Source organism: Siphateles boraxobius, unplaced genomic scaffold, assembly GCF_051911475.1.
Source record: "Siphateles boraxobius isolate OS27281-9 unplaced genomic scaffold, OSU_SipBor_1 26, whole genome shotgun sequence".
Classification (NCBI taxonomy): Eukaryota; Metazoa; Chordata; class Actinopteri; order Cypriniformes; family Leuciscidae; genus Siphateles; species Siphateles boraxobius.
Window position 1 is genome coordinate 20246309 of NW_027508876.1, and position 21195 is coordinate 20267503.

Genomic DNA, 21195 nt, shown 5'->3' on the forward strand with positions numbered 1-21195 from the left:
AGTTTGGATGCTGAATGGAGTTGGATCCAAAGAGTATGTGCCTACCATGCCCAGGCTCCCCGATTGAGGCCCAGAGAGCGAAGAGAAACCCAGCTGCTCCAAATTTTCAGGGTGATATCAGTGTGTGCAGAAGAGGTAGAGATTTGAGGTGAAGGCCAACAATAACGGGATTGCAAGTGCTGTGCTTTTAATTCAAATGAAATACACTCAAGACAGTCTAATAATTTTAAAACGGCAGCATTATCTCCTGTGCCAGGCTTTATTTTCTAATTATTCTCAAGAAAATAGGAAATGTGATAATAGCTAATTGAACACGATGCAATTTGGAAAAGAATTTTTTTTTCAAATGGGAATGAGGTTGAAACTTGAAAGATGATGCAAAATTAAACAACAATTACAGCCATGCCCTCACCACCTAGCTGTGTGAAAATCTTTTTTGTTTTTGTAGATACCTATTTTGATACAAAGCAATTAATTTATAATTTGCCTTGGCTTAATACGTTGAGGATATAATATGAATATTGCACACAGAATTTAAATATTTTTACTATTTAAATCAAGTATAATCTCATCAGCTACCACAAGGAAACATACAGAAGTAAAAAAATAATGCAAATAAACTATCACATTAATGAAATGAAAATTAAATTGTATAATAAATAAGACGGTGAGGGTGATCTGCACAATGCACTGCTGTGAAAATAAAGACCTGAGATTGCTCCCAAATGCCCTGAGACCAAAACTGCTCAGCAATTAGTGCAAAATTAGCACCTATTAAAATTAGCTTCACACAAGAAAAGAAAAAGGCGTGTCTATGTATGTGTGCAGTGGGGGTCATTTATGTAAGCCGAGAGGAATACGTCTCCAAAAACACACGTTTGGCAGGGAAGAGAGGGCTAGATTACAGTGTTCTCCTGTGATAATTTCTGCATCACCCGGTGTAAGATCATAGAGCCAGCAGCTGTGCCTCCAGGGCTTGTGGGCGCTGGGTGAGTGTGTGAGCCGCACACAACATTCCAGCGACGTTAACACAAAACCCACTGCACATCATAAAACAAGCAACCTTCACAAAACACACACTCTCCCTCATGTGTCTACCTTGTCAGAGGATGCCTGTGATTTGTTTCTGTTGAATTCAGACTTTAAAAGGTATCAAATACAATATGGAAGCTGTAATTACACACCTGGTTTCCTCATTCTCTTTTTTCTTTCTTTCAGCTGGCAGAAAAACAGAATTTATGCAGAGATTTTGTGTGCAACTATGTGTGTTTGTTGCTTTCCTTCCAATCCGTAGCACACAACATTGCTTAATGCGGGTTTGGACATAAAACGCGCAGTTTGAGATGAATTATGCATATCTTGACACTTGAAGTGCTGAGAGAGATGCATCCTCTGGATTTGCTTGTGTCTGTACATTTTTGGCTATGCATGTGAATCATTACATGGCTATGAATTATAAAGCAAGGCACAAAAGAGCTAAACAGCTCAGAGCTGCACTTGTTTTGATACAAAGCAAGTATCCGGGGATGCTGAGAGCACCTCTAGCTTTCATATTGATATTTCGCATCAGAAGACGTTTCATTGACAATCCGCCTGGTAACTTAAGTGTGCCCATCAATTTGTTCTCACACTAAATAAATAAATAAATACATCACTGTTTGCTACAGCAAGTTACTGAATATTATCCAGACGTTCTCAAGTGCTCAATATGCCTGACAAGAACGACTTTAAAAGAATCACATCTTTCTTCAAACCAGCTACAGAAAAGAAAATCTCAATAGTTAACACACTCTCTTTTCCACCCAAAAGACAGAAAGTAGTCTTAAGTACGTACTTTGCTATTAAAGGGGGCTCTATGTTCTTTTTGACTGTTTTTCCCCCGTTAACACCTTTTTCTATACACCGTTCTACAATTGCTTAAACGTGTTGTAACTTAACTGTGAAACAATTTTTCTCTCGTCTTGCTTTCTCCTTCTTTTCGGTCTAAAAAGCAAAGGCTACAAAAAGAAGAAAAAAAACCAAATACTAAGCTCTTTTTCTTGGAACCAAAAGAGTGCTCTCTCAAAACAATAAGGACAGATCTTGTTGCATGGAAATGGCTCCCGCTCCCATTAGAAGAAAAAGATGGCAAACAGTGTTTCTACCTCTGTTTTTTTAATTAAGACTGTCTCAGCTTCACTCTCGATGCTCTGTGGAGACGCTGCCTGTGAAGTGATTAAAAAGAATGTGATCTGATCAAGAGACAGGAATAATGGAGTAGGAATGCTAGGTTTACCCGAGTGCGAAGACTCCCCAGATCCAACCCACCTGCCTCCCAAAGAAAAAGGATTTCACTCACCCTTTCTTCCCTAAATAGTTTTTCAGGTTGTCATTTTTCTCTTTTTTTTTGGAGTTGTAGACAAACGTTAAACGTTAGCGTGCAGATGTGTGTCGTGCGTTACTCAAGTGGAACTGCAGTACGAGTGTGAAAGAAAAAAACTGGAAAAATAGGTAAAACGCCTTCGAATTATATCCGATTTAAGAAAGGTCACCCCAGCCTCTGCTGGGGTTTTTCTCAACACTAAATCCTCTATCAAAATGTCATAGTGAGTTAGGGAAAGACAAAGGAGAGTCACAGCATGCAAACTGCACATATATCTAATCCTAACAAAGCCATGAATGGGCCTTCACAAGTCTAATTATACTTGTTTATTTGTTGCCATGCAGAAAGAACTGATGAAAAATCCATCAAAGTGGTATTATCCAAACATCAAGAGCTTCTCTAGCCTCCAAGGACACCGGGAGGCTTAATTCTTTCTTGTTTAAGTCCAAAAAAAGAGAGAGAAAGAATCGCAAAGGGGAGAGGAGTGAGGGGGGAAAAAACGGTTTTGCATGACCCTTTTTTCACAAAGGCTTTTCCCGACCCTGTCGATGCCCAGAGGTGTAACAGTAGAAGCAGGATATCTCCCCTGTGCCATAACCACATTTAAGGGCCTCATTTTCAATACACAACATATCATTACTGTCGGGTGTGGCAAATCCACATCAGCAAAAAGACGTCTATTTAGCTGTTGTACAAATTACCTTTCCGTTGCTGGCGTTTAACAAAAGAGTCAAACAATTTGGAGAACAAAACAAGTTTTAAGCATGAGTAAAAAAGTTATTATATTAAAACATCATCACATGACTTGAGTTTTACATTCAAGATTACTTCAAAAAGACCCTTTAAACGAGGGGAACAAAAAGGACTGCCCGGGTTTATACGACTCCCTCGTCCATTCAAAAACTTTTAACAGGAGAGGCCAGTATCAAAGGGAAACATAATCTACATAGCTAATGTCTTTTCTCAATTCAAAGCAGAGAAGGCTGCAATTTCTCCACACTGGCAATCTGGAAACACTCTGGAGTTAATTACGCTTGATTCGAAATGAACCGCACAAACAAAGGCCAGTCTATGTCCAGACTATTATACTGCATTAACCGGCTTTAAGCTTCCTGCGGATCGTTCCGAGGCTCTTCCATTACCCTCCCCTACCGTCCCAACACGGAGAGAAAATGCCTGCACACCCCGGATTAATGAAAAGGAGCGTAAAAAGAATGTGTGACGACCTCTCCCGACACAGTGCAAACTTTCAGTCCAAGTCACAGAAAAAAGGGGAGAAGGTAATTAAGTTTGAAAGAAAAGGTCCTCATGACAAACAATGAGGCTGTGTCTCTGGAGGAGCTCGGGGGGGTGAAAAAAATCATTAACATTCTTTTTCAACAGAGAAAAAGAGAAGGAGGGGAAAGGGGAACGTATGCTGGCAGGTTCCCCACTAGTCTTCCTCTTTAGCCTTTTTTTCACCTCACATCTGGTTTCACATCTTCTCTGGTGCCCGTGTCCACGTGACGGCAGATCATCCCTTTAACCCCACCTCTTTCTCTCTTGCTTCAGCTTTGCAAAGTTAACTTTGACAGATAACTTAGAGAGCATCGCAGAGACAACCACGCACGTTTGCCCACCTGAGACCCATCAGGCGTATTTGCCGTGTGTGTTTTGCTAAGAGAAATAAGCCACATGCAAATCAGTGCATTGCCCCTTGTGAGTCTTATAGCTTAATTAGTCAAGCAGATATTCTTTTTTCTCTTTATAGTAATGACACACACACAAACAAATACAAACATGCACAGGCACTGACAGAGAATATAACTAAACACACACCGACTCACTAGAAAAGCACATTTCTCAAAGGAGGCACTGACTAAAATTAGAGTTGTTTTCTCTGATTCACAGGCTTGATGCGAATTCATCTTGTGATCTTTCTGCTGTCCACGCAAGCACGAGAGATGAATATGTTTGCTTTCTGCTTTTTTTTCCTCTTTGCAGGAGGGAGAAAAAGGTTCAGAGCTTTATCCCTTTGTGTCCGTGTTGTGTGTGAGTGTTTTCCCCCCCAATCTCGACAAGAAAAGCAGAGAATCTAATTGTAGCTTTGTCAGTCCATGTTTAGTAATCACCCTCTTTGTCTAGTTTTTGCAGAGCAGGATTAGAGTTAAAATGATGACTGACTAATCCCTTGATTTCCCTGTGCTAAATAAATATTAATCTACTGGTCAAACATGTTCTTGTGAAGTACAATACATACAATATGAAAGCGCTTACCAGTTACATAAATCGTAGTTTTACGCACATCTGTTTGAAAGCACAGCTCCCTTCCAATACATAAAAATAAATAAAGCAGAATTTAAAAAAAAATCTATCCCGCAATCAAAGTTGACGGAATGAGTGATGCTCACGTAATCGTGCTTAAAACAAACCAAATACAGGCTATGGGCTACAAACACTTATATTGCAAAGACAGAGGTGAGAACCAAACACACACAAAGTTAAAAACAGGCCACATATTTCACCTCCAAAAAAAAAAAAACACATAGGAGGGGGCAAATTCACAGTTTAACAAGCCATTTAAAAATATACCCTGTTAAGCCTGTTGGACAGGTGTTATATTCCTACGGTCGCCTCTGTTAACTAACTTTAACCTGGTGAATGTTTTGACACGCTATCGCGTGGGCCGGGAGCAGTAAGCAGACGCCATTTGGAACAAGAGCCCGTTTTTCATTCGCAGATTCTGACCTTTCTGTGCTGTCATTTTCTCCGAGAAACAATAAAAGTTTAAAGTTCAAGCTGTTCAGTAAAGACGGAGCATCCAGCCTGCCGGTCCTGTAATTATCTAGTATTATAAACATAATCACAGGCCAGGTATCCCTGCATGCATTCCAGAGCCGCTAGCTATGTGCTAACCCGAGTGTTCTTCACGCAAGAATTTCACAAAACATGTCAAACAATCTATTAAAGCATGAATTACTGCTAACTAAGTTCTCCCATACAGGCCTTAATGCCTTTATATGGCAGCAAGAGAGATTGTGCTCCAGATCACTCTAATTTCTGGAGCCAGAGAATTACTAATTAACTTAAGGTTCGGGCCTATATTTAATTAGAGAGCTCTCCAAATGAACTTTAGACCAAAGGCATTTGCTTTTTAAACAAACTCTGTTCTGACAGCTGTTGCGAGTTTACCCTTGTATGCCCACAAAAAAAACATTTATTTTCAGAGCCATCATGGGGTCATTATTTCTTTAAGAAGGAACCAGAGTATCCCACTTGAAATGTGTACACTTTAATTGGATTTCAATCCAAACAAACAACTGTCAGATGTAATTAGAATGAGTTGAAATTAGGGCCACAATATTCCATTATCAAATAAACGGAATGTCACGCAACTACCGATTCAATTTTCAAAGTTAATTTCGACAAATCTTTCAGTCACGTCGCTCCGTCTGCTTCCTACAATCACCAGACAAAATGACGCACATAGTAAAATGATTAATCCTTTTTTTGACTCATTAAAAAAAAATCATTAATTTAATGGCATGATATAAGAGAGCCGAAAATTGTTTCTTTCTCAGATGAAAAGGGCAAGAGACCGAAAAAATATCCGTGAGCAGTGCTAATGAAGAGAAACATTAAAAGAGTCTGTGGTTATTGCCACTTATGCCATTTGAAAGCCTATATCGGCCGCTTTGGCCCAGCTGTAACATTATCAGCGCGCTGCAGTTGGGAAGGCCACATTGTGTTATGCTTTTCAGATCGCTAAGGCCTCAACAAGACACTGGGGGTATTTTAAGGTCAACGACAACCTGGAAGAGAAAACAAGCTCTGGATCAGCATAACCGCCAACTAATTAAAGCAAAGAAAACACATTATACCTACAGCTCAGAATGGTAATAGTCAGGGGGAAGAATGATTTGTTTTGCTATCAAATGCCATGCAGTAATAAGCATAAAGCTGCGGTGAGGGAGTGTTTTGAAATGCAAAGCCCAGATGCGAGCGCATGAAATGGCACATATACATTTGTTTCAACAAATCTCACAGACTCGCAGGCATTAAATGGAAAATAATCTGTGCTTTCTCAAATATTCTTCTAGCCCCATCCATCGTCAGATTTAACAGCCCTCCGGTTCGCCATTCGTATGCATCGCTTGATCTTCGCAAAGGCCTCTGATTTGATTTTATATGAAACACCCCAAAGGACCTCAATTTTCCTTAATGTTTTTTTCATACATTTTCCATAGGTCTTTTTTATTAGGCTACACTTTCTTTGATTGCCCATAACTAAAACGGTTATGAACACGGCAAGCCGGTCACCCTATTGTCTCCATATAAAGCTAAAGAAATCTTCCAAAAATGAGGTCAAGGTGAGGCAGAAAATCGTTGTTTCTTCAAAAGCCCAAAATACAGACGACACCATTATCTTTTTTCTCTCGGCTCAATCTGATACTTTGTTCTTTTCATTTCATGACCACGATTCTCTCTAACGTGAGCTCCACGAACCGCATATTCAATCTCGTTCTAAAAAGACAGTGATCACGCTGGGACTTCGAGCGCCCACACAAAACCAGCCTTTAGTCCGTGCCACTCATCTGGACTGGTGGAAAGTCTAACCCCCTTTAAAGCAAATAATTAAAGATGATTCCAGCGCACATGCCAGACCAGAGCGAGACAGGATATGAGAAGTCTAGCATTAACCAAATTCTTCTCCGGGGACTTCTCCTGCTCAGCCCCTGGACAAATGCAAACAGTGGGCCAATGTCATGTCTGGAAAACTGCTCCTTTTCTTCATACACATTAGGGATGTCAATATACATAAATTCCCCAAATCAATCATTGTTTAAATTAACGATCAATTAATCGATTAATCATTAACCTTAACCTCTTAAATCCAAAGCGAGGGGTGCTACCAAGTTATCACGATACTTAACCACTTGCTTAACCAACACAAAATAGGTGTCGCTTTAAAGCTTGGCTTTACAGAGAATATAGGGAATATGATCATCACTTAGCAAGTGCTTTTAAATTTCCTGACATATTAGAATTGCTCCTTTTCATAGCATGAAAAACTAACTGCTTTACATGAAAATGTGATTTGTAAAATCACTGCACAACAGATAGACTTGTGTCATATATCGTCATATTGTCATACCAGCAAGTATATTTGTTTCAGTTAGAGACCAAACTATGCCAAGTATTTGTAAGAAAAATAGTTTTTTTAACTTCAAAAAACATTAGTAAATCATAGTAGATCACATATCTTTATTTAGAGCAGGTGGTCTTGAGGGAGCCCAAAAACAACATAACAAAAAAACATAAGACGATGCGTAGATCATGAAGTGACACGACACGCTACTTGGCTAAAGCTACAGGACTTCCGGGATCAGAGCGTATCGCGATCATGATGCAGTGTTTTTCAACGTCATTTTTTTTTGTATCGTGCCGTTTATACGAGTAGTTCGTATGTTCAGTAAAATCACTTGTTTGGAAGGTTTTTTTGAACCCTTTGTTAATTATGTTTCGAAATAACTGGCTATAATCCATTGGATGGCTTGAAGACATAAATACATTTAGAATATAACTACGCCGCGCTCGCTTAATTTTTCCTAGTGTGTCTGCGGCACATGTTTCGCACATGAACCATGTGCCTCAAAACTACGCACTCTAATGATGACCTTGCTTAATGGACCATCAATAAGTTAATGATTAAATTATTATTGACAATTAATCGATCGTCAACTAATCATTAGCATCCCTAATACACATATACACAAAGGTGGAACAGCCTTGTTAATATCCTCATCATAGGGCCAGATGAACCAAGCAGCATGAATATTCATGAGGGCAGGCTCTCATTTATCTGTTTACATAAGGCACAACCGGTCATACATATTCAATTATGGTCTCATCCCTCTCTTGACGACTAATAATGGGCTTGTTATCCAGCTGAGATCGGCAATGATGGTGCATGTGATTTTTGAGTGTACATCTGTCTAAATGAAGCTAACATAAAGTTTTATCTACAGTACATATGGAGGGAGAAACAACAACAAGACGAGACTGTTACGCTCAACCTGAGGCCGTATAACTACTTGGACATGAAATAAAGTGTTTCACAATAGCTGTGGCTACATGACAATCCCTCTGCATGACACTTTGTCCATGAAGAGGTTACCTTTAATGCACACTCGGTTTCTGTTAGCGATGCTGTGATCTAGAGACATAAATATTCCCATGAGATTATTTTATTGCATGGTATGAAAAAAGATTTCCAGCATAAAATCTCAACTGCTTTGAAACGTGAGACAGACGTAATGTCGAATGCTAATATGTATACATTATATTAGATTATATAGAACTTCTTAAATCCTCACAGAGAAGATTAGCTTATTTATACACATCAGATAGTTAAAAAATATCATATTGAGGGGACCTTTGACCTTTAGCTGCTAATAGCCTCAGCAACGATGACTACATGTACTCGAAAACTTGTGATGCCAAAATGCGATTCTCTGAATTTCACACACAATATTTTGGTCTTTTATTTTAATTTCCATACATGACTGTTTTTTTTCCAATGAGATGCCTAAATGTTGCTTTAGTTGGATAGCCCCCCCCCCCCTCCCCTCCCCTCAATATCCTGTAGGGAAGGCGTCACAAAAAAACAAGGAAGGCCTGAGAATATGAAGGGGAAAAACCCCCTTCTCCGATGAGACGCAAGCTGACAGTAAAAGTAATGTAATCCTGACTGGCAAATGACCAAGAACAACAAAAACATTTAGATAACTGCGCTCAAAAATGAAAGTTCTCAATGAGGACAAAAATTACATTTCCTCACGATAACACGTCCTTCTCATAACAACCCTTACGATTGTTTGAAATGTCCATGTCCTCATCAGTCAGTGCTCTCACACATCGGTGGGAATGGAGTGTAAGTCGCGGAAGAGGAAGAGACATTTTTTACCATCCAAGCTGTGGAGTAAGGAGAGCACATCTCGAGGGTCGGTGGGGGCGGAAAAGGGGACAATCCACAGCATACAAGTTTCACTTGGCAACCGGGCCCACATCAACATCTGGTTGAGCTTGTCAGTACACGCCTGATTCAACCAGACACTAAAGCATGACTTGTCTAACTGAGAGCTATGTTTGAAATGCACAGACGTGAACCGTCATCTATGGTGTATCCTTTTCTTTAGCGCCAGAGTTAAAAAGACTGACATAGCCACCTTTCACAATCTACTCAAAGCTACTTGCTTTTCACCCCTGGAACGGTTGGAATAAGAGACAGAGGAGAATAGAAGAATAATAGTTTTGTTCATGATAACCTGTGAGCACTTATCCTGGCTACAATTCCTTTCCCTTAATCATTTGCATATGAAAGGACAGCTCTAGTCTATAAAAGGTCAGTGAAAGATGATCAAGGCTTCACAGAACACAACAAAACACAGGGAAAACGTCTCGCGTTCATTTAATAGATCGCCATGTCAGTGACGCTGAAATCACGGAAGTGGTGCTCATGTCACACCGGCACCTTCCCCCAAATACAAAAACTAGCACTAGAATCAGGCCGTCCTCCAAAACGCTTCATCTATAATATATGAATGCTGTGTTAATCGTTTTATTTTTAACACATGCACACGCACACACAAAAATTCACGCTTGGAAATGTTTTTCTCTGAATATCAAAAGGATTCCAAACATATTCCTTGGGTTCTCATTCCTGTTTATATTGAAGAGTGTAAAAGAACTAAAATAAATAAAAATTAAGTACACACGTATCTATCGTACAATCGAAACCTTTTCTGTTTAAATTGAGGACACTGGAGGAAGAAAGAAATCCCATCTCTGCAGAATCCACTCGCTAGCTCTGCTGTTGTGCCTGAACGCTACTGAATAAAGCATACGGGCTGCTATTTACCAGTTGAGAGAGAGACCATTATCATACATATTACTTCACATGATGACAAAATCTGCAGGCATCTTGGGAGGCTTCAGGAATATGAAGCCTGCGCCTGTTGTCTCAAGTCCTCGACAAACATCTTTGGGGACAAGCGGGGCCTGGAAAGAAAGGACGTGAAGGCACCGTTTCCATCTTGCTTTCATCTAAGTCACTCAGTCAACCATTCAGTGCCCCATTCAAAGCCACTGTGCATTATGCAAAAAAATGCTAATCCTTTTCCGATGCTTTTTACACTTGTACAAACCCTGCATTCCCTTTCCTGAAAAGCAATTATATCAGTTTACATTTCTGTCAAAAAACAGGATTACTTCAGGAGAACTAGCACTGCACCAGGCTTCCCCCAACTATAGCTGAAGGAAACTAGAGATTATCTGAGACAGTATTTTTTTCCGCTCCTTCATTCTCCTCAAAAAAGTGGAGAGGCCTTAAGAATGTGATTTAATTAGCCAAAGGGAAAAGAATAGATCTTTAGTTGCTGTGGAAACTCTTTCTGACCTGACCTTCTCTTTGCAAAAAGCCCCGAACAGAACGAGCCTCAGTCTTGGTCTATTAATCAGAAACAAATTATGAAAGAATGTTGTCGGCCTGAATAATGCTGGCCATTCTGTGGTGAGATCAGCAACAGCCTTCGCTCTCCCTTTCATTGACTTTCTGCGTGTTTGACAGCCCGACATGACGAATGAGATCAGGAAGACCCCGGATTTGCATATGCAAATACCCATATGAGAGAAACGTGTCTAAACAAGTGTTATCGTGAGGCACATTAAGTAAGCCATCGTGCTTTTTGCTGGTTTTTTGGGAGGCCACTGCCATAGTCAGAGCCATTAGTCAGCACAATTAACCCATCTCCATGGCTACTAATGAAATTTCACCATGGTACGACTTAAATTAGATAGCTGGTTATGCGTTGCTACCGTCCGACTCCAAATCCATTATTTGCCCCAGGAACAATGAGCCGTTTGTGCTCAGATGATCTCCACCAGCTGAACAAACATCAGAGTTAACAATTTGCATATGTTAATAAAATTAAGTCCTAATTACATGAAACTTGTACATATTCAAATGCACTTTCCCTAGGCGCTATGGAGCTTGAACCCCATCCAAGTGTTTAACCCTTCAGAAAGCCTCTAAGCAGGGGAGGCTCTTTCTGCCTCAGAAATGCCTCAGGGCTGACACAAAAAGGCCCCCCTTAATACATTAAGCCAGCTCCTGACTTCTCAGCTTTCCACCCACTGCTCTGCGGACCGGGGCAAGTACTGCATCCTCCGAACCAAATTCAATTGGGCCCACAACAAAAGCCCTATAGTTCAAATATAAAACAATGTGAAATGTTTTCTCAATGCCATCTATGAGGAGTGCACATACAAGTTACAACACACAAACACACACACACACACACACACAAACAAACACACACACACACAGGAGTTAATTAAATGGTTAATGTGCTTGGGAAACCACAACAACCACTAGCAAATGGGAACCCAATAAACAGAGTTAAAATAGATCGTTCTGGATATAAAATATAAAAGTCTTGAGTAGAGCACACTTTTAAGATGTATTCAAAAAATGACAGCGAAAAAAAAAAGGGACAATATCTTATCACGAGATTCAGCTTTTGAAATCATAACAGACAGGAGGGAATCTTAAAGGAAACCATACAGTCGCAGCCAGATTAAAAAGGTCTTTGTCCTCCACCATGTACATTTTTTCCTTCTGTGCCGGCGAAATTAAATTGGTCTGTTCAAAGGTTTAAAATGAGACCAAATCGGGAAAAAAAATTCTATCACATATATGAAATTCATGCCGCTCCGTGAAGCGTAGTCCAGATGGTGCGAGATGAATAAAAAACAAACACCTAATGATAGACAGCAGAAAGCTCAGAGGACTATTATAATGTCAAGGTCAAAGAAAACTAAAAAAATAAATATATTTCCTGTTTCTTCTGACCAACAATGAATTTCCACAACTGCAATGAAATAAGCCGTGCTCCATGATGCTTTAAATGGTTCATAACACCACATTTGAAAATAGAAACTGTATTTCTCGAACAAGGCCTATACAGATTTTTTTTTATATATTTCGCCGTTTTGGGGAGAAACTGATACTAGTGATGATGGTTGGTTGTGTGATTTTTAAATATGGATGCTGTCAAATTTGTGCATATATTGTGTTTATGTGTGTGTGTGTGCGTGTGTGTCTGAATGCATGTGTATGCAAACAGCAGCGAGAGTGTGTGTGTTTAAATGGGGCTCCTCTTTTACAACTATCAATGCTGGGATAACCACGTATTAGCATTCAACCGAACACGCAGTCATCTCTCAGCCTTTTAGCCAAATTGGGTGTCTTAATGTCACAAAGCAGTGGCAGTCAAGCCCTGCGCGTTGCCATAGGAGTTTCGGTACTGAACAGCAGAACGCTGTGATAGGCTTGTAGCAAGCCACTCTGCAGAGGCGGATTTTAAATCATCCAGCCTCTTCTATTAGACTTGAGACTTATTGAGGTAGAAACCATAAAAAATGAAGAAGGGAAATTTAATCCCTGAAATATTGATTTGCACATTAATATCATATAGGCAGTGGGCAATTTGGCTTCATGGAAATGACACATTGTCGACCCTAGGAGAAGCCTCAGCCAATCTTACTGCAAAACATGTCTCAAGAGTTATTAAAGGCTCCCCGCGTTGGCTTCACGATTTTCCGAGCTGCTTCGAATCAACTGTACGAAATTATGTGGACACAAAAACGCAAAACACATCTGAAAATGAATCAAAGCACGTATTAGATCGAGATGCCTTGCCTATCTGCAGATCTCAGAGAAAGTGTTTTTGAAATGTTTTACATCTAACTGTTGTTGTCACAGAGCAACAGAATTGCTGAATGAAAAAAAACATTTTATTCATTAATATAAATACAAATAATTCAAGCAAATTTTTTTAAAAAACAGTTTAATACAAAAAAAAGAAAGCACTACCTTTACATGCAAGACCATGTAAATATGCATATAATAGCAACTATTATTATTATTATGTTGTTGTTGTTGTTGTTGTTGTTATTACTGAAGTATTACTAAATTAATAGAAAAACTATATATATATATATATATATATATATATATATATATATATATATATATAAACATAAACGAATCCAATAAAAAAGATGCATTGATGTCCGGCTCAAATCCAATTTGCAAACAAATCCAGGTATCCATAAAGGATCGTTAATGCAAAAAAAGCGTACAAATCCACACTGTCTAATGAAGAAAAATCAAACCCAGCTCAAATAATACACAAACAAGCTGCCAACAGTAAAGAGTAAACCCAAAACAACGTGAAAATCCTACAAAGACGGTGATCCAGGCAGTGAAAATCTGGTGTTTTAGAGAGCAGAGAGCGCAGACACACAGCGATACACACCGCGGCTCTGTTCTCTGCCTCCCCACTGCCAGTGTTTTTTCTGTGCTCTCAATGGAAGCGATCGATGCCCTTGTCACTGTCGCGTTCCAATCGGAGCCAAGACTCTGTCTCACACTCACCATCAACCCAAAAGCCAAACGCTCACACACATGCCACGGTCTTCAATGCCAATGTTAACGTTTTACCACAAAAAAAAAAAAAAACGAAAACTCTGAACTTTAAGAATCTATCGACCTTAGGCTAGCCTACTATAAACTCGGGGACAATTCTCTCAGGAAAAAAAACGTAAACGGAATGAAGGGAGAAGAAAAGGAAACTTACGGGCAAGACAGAAGACAGAAGTAGTTTAAACACGGAATGGGCTTTCTGATGAAAATAGGAATGCTTTCGGTCCTTTTTATTCCGTTTTATTTTTTACGGCTGCCACAGACACGGAGGAGTCCGGGATATTGCAGAAGAGACCCTCGGCTGTTGTTAAGAGTTCAATTCCTCCTATCGTTTACCATCAACCGGAGGGACTGTTTTATACGTTGCAGGTAACAGAAATGTACGAAGAAGCATCTTTTAGTTATCAGAGGTGAACTGTGCCGCTTTTGAGTCTTGTCTCAAGATGCATGACTGAAAACACCGGTCCGGAGCGCCTTGCGACGTCGTGTCAAAACGCAGCCTTCGCGTTTCTTACTACTACAGGATATGTTTGCCCGTAACGACACGTTGCCTTTTCGAACAGATGTTATACAAAATGTATGACTTATGTTGTTTGAGATATACGATTTAGAATTTAGTCAAATATAAGGAAGCCCTGCTGTTTAGCGTTTGCTGTGACGAGGCGAGTCCAACTCCTGAGGCGAACACAACAGACGCGAGCGAACAAATCTGTCCACTTTTACTCTGTATCAGCGAATAACGCTATCAAATAGAGCTAAGCATAACATTTGTAACGGTTTGCTTGCTTAATAAACGAAACTGAGTCGGAAAAGGTGTAGCGTTATGGTAGATACGGTAACGTTAGGGCAACATCTCCTGACAGTTCGGCAAAACGACTGTTTGATAAACTGAGAGAAAAATATTTAGGCTGACATTTGTCGAAATTATATCACATAAAGCCGTAATCCTACAGCGGAAAAGCGCATATTCACCAAGACTAGTCGCGAAAGAAAATCAATACTCGACCTAAATTTAACACCAACTACTCAATAAAAGTTGAAGGTGAAAAAAAACTTACTTTCTTCCCCCGCAGTTCCCTCCGCTTCTTCTCTTGATATTTGCTTTTTCTGGGGGAAAAATCACATCCAATGGTACCGCAAGTAGGTAACAAAAAAGGATAAAAAAGAAAAAAAAATGTACCAGTAATCCTCCAACTTTATTGGAAAAAACGTAAATACTACAGTAAGAGTCGATCCTTTGGGTCCGGTTGTGTAAAAGATGTGTCGACGACTGCCTAGCAGTTTCGGTTGTGGAGGGGTAAGGGAAAGGAGGTAAGGAAATGAAAATCCGATATGTCTTTATTCTGCTAATTATTATCGTTTTAGCCCTGTTTAAAAAAATGGCTGATTAAGTTGAGTGCGCATGTCTTTGTGTGTCTATTCTCGATATGCACTCTGGGAATGAGAGAGAGAGGGGGAGTGAGCGCGCGAGGGAGGGAGAGAGAGAGCGCGCGAGGCAGAAAGGGAGAGACGTAATTAGTGAGGTGATCAACAGTCTCCACATTGCAAATGACGCGCTGTTTCAACTTGGAGAGCCGAAGGGTTGTACGAGCCAGATTCCTAAAATGATCTAATAGGGGGGAAATCTGTTTTCGGTGGGCAAGACGTCCTGTAACGGCCTGAAATATTTGGTGGGACAATAGGACATGTTTCTTTTCTTTTTTTGTCATACCTGTGATCAAAGCCGTACATTTTAAAAATAAAATAAAAAAAAAATAATTTCAGAAATATTAAAGACATGGCACTCTTAAAATGTTAGTCTGCTGTTATTAAAAAAAATATGGCAATTTCCGATTTTGTTTTTAATGCAGTCGGCCTAAATATAATGTAGCAGCAATGCTTCCTCAATATTTTTTTTTCGAGAGATAGAAATAATGAATCTCCCCTTACACTTCGATGCATTAAACATTTACTGATTTTAAACGGCAGACATGCATTTGGACACTATTGCAATAACATCCTTCTTCAATGTATGGAAAAGTGTAAATCCAAATATTTTAAAATATAAATGTTATAAAATGACTTAAGAACAAGTTGACATTTGTGTTATTACTACAGTAGGCTATGTAGTCTTCAAAGAAAGAATGAAATGCAATGTAAATAAATAAATGAAGAAAAAAACAACATGAGAAAAACATGAATACTGTACAAGTAGCCTATCGCTATTTAAGGATCCGCTTGGCACATAAAACGAAGGCTACAATAGCTGATCAGATTAAATGGACACATCGCCTCAGTTGTAGGCTATAGGCTATAATGATTTTCCGTTATTGTAGGCTATTGTGTTGTAAGAGAACGTACAGCATGCGAATATTATTTTGCTCTTATAAAAGATAACAGGTTAAGGCACTTGATGACACATAGGTATAGCCTACTGTATAACTACGCATTTGGTTATCAAACAAAACATATATGAAATGTTAAATTCGATAGACTTTAAATTTGCAGAATATTTATCAGTAAGACAGTGTTCAAAATAAATTTTGAAAAGTAGGCTACTTGGGAGTAAATGGGCCTCGGAACTAAAGCTCACAGTAGCCTGTAAAAGAGTCTTTATGGCTTATGAACTGTAGCCTACGCTACATCCTTTTATTTGACTCATCAGGCGTTTAGTTCATATTCATACTCGCATAGGCTACTAAATGCTCCAATTGATTAGCTAGTTTGGATCTCCTAAAATGTCGCCATTGAAAGAAGACCCTACAAGATGTTAATCGTGGAGAAAATCAAAAGATCGCCTCTCCTTTATGAAAAAATCGAAGGGGTTGAATTGAGCGAGGCTCTGTTTCCGGAACGCACGATAAGGATGCTATACCCAATACCAGAGCTGTGTTTGCAGTAAAACACGAGCCCTTGGATTGGCATGTCTACTGTGGGTCTGTGGATGGGCGAGAGGTGGTCAACAGAGGCGTTACTTCTTCACCCCTGATCCACTGTTTCTAGTCCTCGGGGGACTCGTGCCTGCCAGACCCAAGTGGCGTTTCGGCAGGATGAACGAGAGAGAACAGAAACAAGCCCGAGACGAGCTTGCAATAGGACACGGAGAGCTTCAGATTTTTCCTTCATTTAAACGCAAAGCAAATGCGGCGGAGTAAAGGTTATTTATTTGCCACTGACGACTGTATTTCTGCTGTTCATCGCGGAGGACTTTAAAACTATTGATTTAAAGGTCTCACCTCTTATGCAAGTATACTTTGACGGATACATTTAGCGTTTTTATAAGAGTTTGCTGTCTTTTGAACTGTTTTAGGCTGTAAAAAGTGGAAGCTGCGTGGCTGACAGTGCTTTATCACTTTCAAATATGCTCGTTTCCACCCTCGTACTTTCTGCTCTTCTTTCTCTCAGGCTATCTGACGAAAATCGCTTTATTAGCGTATTATTTCATCTTTAATTAATTAAAGATTGGCATTTTGTTGCGGTATGTTTTTGTGATGTAGCCTACAAGTAGCCTATTGAGATATTTCTTTTATTTTTTGTTGTTTGGTAAAAGCTAGCGTGTAATGTACAATGACTAGCATTTATCGGTAAATAGCGTATTTGTTTATGGTCTTATTTCAATGTATTTTCTTCATTTTCAGCTATATGGATATGCAAACAATATCAAAAGCTTTGTTCGCTTTTTATGACATTCTGAAGTGCTGTCTTTGAGACGTATCAAAACTGCATGAATATTGATTTAAGTGAAATGTCAATAAAGCAATCATGATACCATTCGCGACCTGTGATTTCTTATAATTGTCTTTCTTAAATGTACGATGTCTAACAATGACTCCAGGGTTTCTTTTTCTGTACTTTAGTCGTACTGAAGGAGTGAATGTTTGTCCTGCCCCACAAACGAAAGGTTTATCCAAAACGCCTGGCGCCCTCTGGGGTCTGAGAGGTCAGGGTTTGACAGTAACTGACCCTTTGTAGCCGCATAAAGCACTGTGCAAAATGCTTTGCTAACAGAGAATTAATTTCCTTCAAAAATTCTCAATTCTCTCTCACACACTTCAAGAAAGTTTTCACAATATGTGGAAGACGAGAAAATCTCCGTTCAATAGGCTATAGCCTAGCAAAAGTAGCCAAACATGCGTTATCATAACGAACATATCTAGTATATTAGTTATAGAATCACTTTTCATGACATTATATTTGGGAAAGTCGGCATGGCAAAGTATTCACAAAACTGATCACACTGAGTAAACAACAACAACAACAAAGCCACAAAAGTTGCTTAATAACTACCGCAACAAAAATGTATTTAAAATCCAAAAGATATTTGATTTTCCCCAAAAAATCAAATCGTTTCAAAACTGTCCCACAGTGGAATCTCAAAGGTCTCTCATAATAACAAAATGTTTAACATCCACCACAAATAATACAAAAATCTCCGCCATCTGTATCCGATCAGCTCTCTTTTAAGAATGAAATTTACACTAAACCGACATATTTCACGTGCAGTCTGTTTAAAACATTATATTCCTTTTAGTGTTATATATTCCCATCTCTTGTTTATAAACGCCAGCAGAAAGAAAATAAATAGGTTGTAGCCTACCTTTGGTATAAAAGGGCATCCCGGTGTCCTCTGTCTCTCTGATGCTCCGCTTATAGCATATGGAAACTCTTTTGAAAATGCCTAGATTTGGCACATTGTCATTGAAAAGAGCGGCGCGCGGTGATGCTGGAACACAAAATGGGAAATAAGTTGGGGATTGGGTGCAGCCTCCCTCAATGCGGACTTATCTAACTTTAATTTCATATACCGCAACGACATGTCATTCAGAAGGATTTGAACAATTAGAACGTTCTTGCTACTTTCAAACCGAATAAGAAGTGCACCCCACAATGCTTTCGTGCATTCGTATGGGCTATTTATTTTTATTTTTTTTATTTTTTTTGCTTTTATGTTTAATACAAACAAATAGGTACAATATTGCGTGAAAAATCTGTGAACAACGTCGTGGCAAAATCACTTCCAACGTAAAATCGAGATTCACAAATGCTTGTTTGTAAGACACTGGACTTTCAATCAATGTATTGGGACATTTCGATCGATTATATAAACGAAAATCCATATACGACATGAGACTGGTATCAGACACGACTTTCACCTTTCATGAGAAACAAAATGAAGTGGCAGAGATCAGTGAGAGCATTAATAAGCGATGAAATTATATTTAGGCTATTAGAAAAAAAATATTTTACAGATACAGAACAATGACATTTGCTAACAACAATGTGGAATGTGTATTGCAAAAAAAAAAAAATTGTTAAAAATAAATTGGAATGTTTTCGCAATATATTTTAGTATTAGGCTAAATAAAGATGTCAAATAATGAATTGATTTACAGGCTGCAGTACTTAAACTACAGAGTTTTAATGACATCCATCAATATGATAATTCTATGTTTTAATGTGGTAAATTCACACGAGCTCCCAGCTGCTGCATGCGTCCCGGGATCACGGATGAGGGAGGCGGCCAGGCACGCGGTGCCATTCTGTTTATTTGATAAAGAAAATCAATGAGAGTGACTGTGGACTATTTAGCGAGACGTTTGAGAGGGGAAAATGGTTGTTTGAAAAGTGACTTCAGTTGGCTGGTCGATCTCATCGGGAAATGTACACTAAACTACACTCTCAGAGACACACTTGGTCCTCTCTTTGAGTCCATTCACCCCCACTGCCCCCTCCCACTTGGCCCTTTGCTCCTCATGGTGCGGAGGTTTTCATTGTTGATCCCTCTTTAATAGACAAACGGGCAGGAGTTGCATGTCCGGCCATCTATCCTAAAGCCAGAGATTCTCCATCTGCTGAATGTATAGTCACCTATGTTGCTTATTAATTAACTAAATCATTTGAATACTAGGTTTATTTTTTAAGTATATAATTTTTGATGTAAAACAACGAAATAAATAATTGACAATGTAACTGATCATTTAAAATGTCTTATGTTTAGCAATTATTATTGTTGATTATTATTATTATTCACATTTATTTAAATCTAAGTATTTTGCTATTATTTTGTTTTAAATGGAGGATTGTTAATAAAGATGACAGAGCATGTCAAATCATTACAATCAATGAAACAATCAATACTCAGCTAATTAACTATAAGTACAAATGAGCCTGCTGTTTGTAACTGAAAAGCTACCAAGACCCTTCCTATTACAAAGTTGAAGCCCCCATGACCAGAACACCTACTGAGAGGGCTGCATTTAAACACACACTAAAACCAGAATCATTCACAACACATATCAGTTCAAGCCATCGCCCCTGTTCAGGAGAGTGTATATTTCACTGGGTTATGGCTAATGCTCTAAAGCAGAGAAAAAACTGTGCTTTTCTTCATATGAACTTTATTAAATTATTTGTCTTTTTGTGTGCTAGATAATTGCATTTCCAGCTTTCCCTGTTCAAATGAGTCTTTAACATGGCTAGATGTTTTCTTCTGCCTCTCCCGGGGGTTAGAAGCTACCCTCTCCCCCCATACGTAGTGGTGCATTCTATTTAGCGGATTACCTGGTTACCATTGGTCAGCACAGGAAAGGCAAGAGAGCAAAACCATGGCAACATGACAGATTCAAAACCCATCAGCCAAACTGGATGATAACAGTCAACTTGGTCAAGCGGCTTGGATTTTGCCTACAAGAAACAGGAAAAACGCGCTATCTATCGTTTCATTATAGAATAGTGTGTACATTGCGTGTGGGATTATATGTGTGAATAAAAAATTACTGACTGCACTTGTATCAGTTACTGTACATTTTGGGGAATGAATATGATGTAAAATTACTTATTACTCCTTGCATTTTTAAACAAAATGATGATGTCAAGAGGCACAAAATAAATTGAAAAAAAGCATCAAGCCGCATGCAACAATTATTGATATTTGTGTGTGATATTTTCATCTTAGGGAGCGATCAGAGAATGTGTGTATTAAATGTTTCGTGTGGATCTACATAATTAATCCTGTAATCACAGCATTCTTAAATGAATTACATTCCAATTAGCCAAACAAATTAACAAATCGGTCAAAACACTGACTCGTTTCAATAGTCAGACACAACTGAATCCAATGTTTTTGATTGTTGTGTAATATCCATATCACATCCTCAAATTAAACGCACTCAGTCAAAAACAAAATGTCAGGACGCATCTCACATGAGGCAAAATGGTTATTTTCACAATTTTTTGTATTCTCAGAAATATACCTAAGATCAACAGCAAATTATTAAGCAAGAGGGGAGTGATTCAAACGCATTTAAAAAATAATAATCAAAAAACA

At 38.9% G+C, this 21195-nt stretch overlaps 1 protein-coding gene across 5 annotated transcripts in view; it reads right to left on the bottom strand.

Annotated features, from left to right (window-relative positions):
- The window catches only part of zfhx4 (zinc finger homeobox 4), an 86609-nt gene that overhangs the window by 57334 nt on the left and 8080 nt on the right, over positions 1-21195 (bottom strand). For 2 of the 5 annotated variants that reach the window (XM_077244707.1, XM_077244711.1), the window contains exon 1: positions 14948-15331. The exons of 1 other annotated variant lie outside the window; for it this stretch is intronic. The gene's annotated coding sequence lies outside the window, so the exon portion shown is untranslated. Of the gene's footprint in view, positions 1-14947; positions 15332-18465; positions 18592-21195 lie in introns of those variants that run through there. 2 more of the 5 variants (XM_077244709.1, XM_077244710.1) reach the window with 2 other exon arrangements.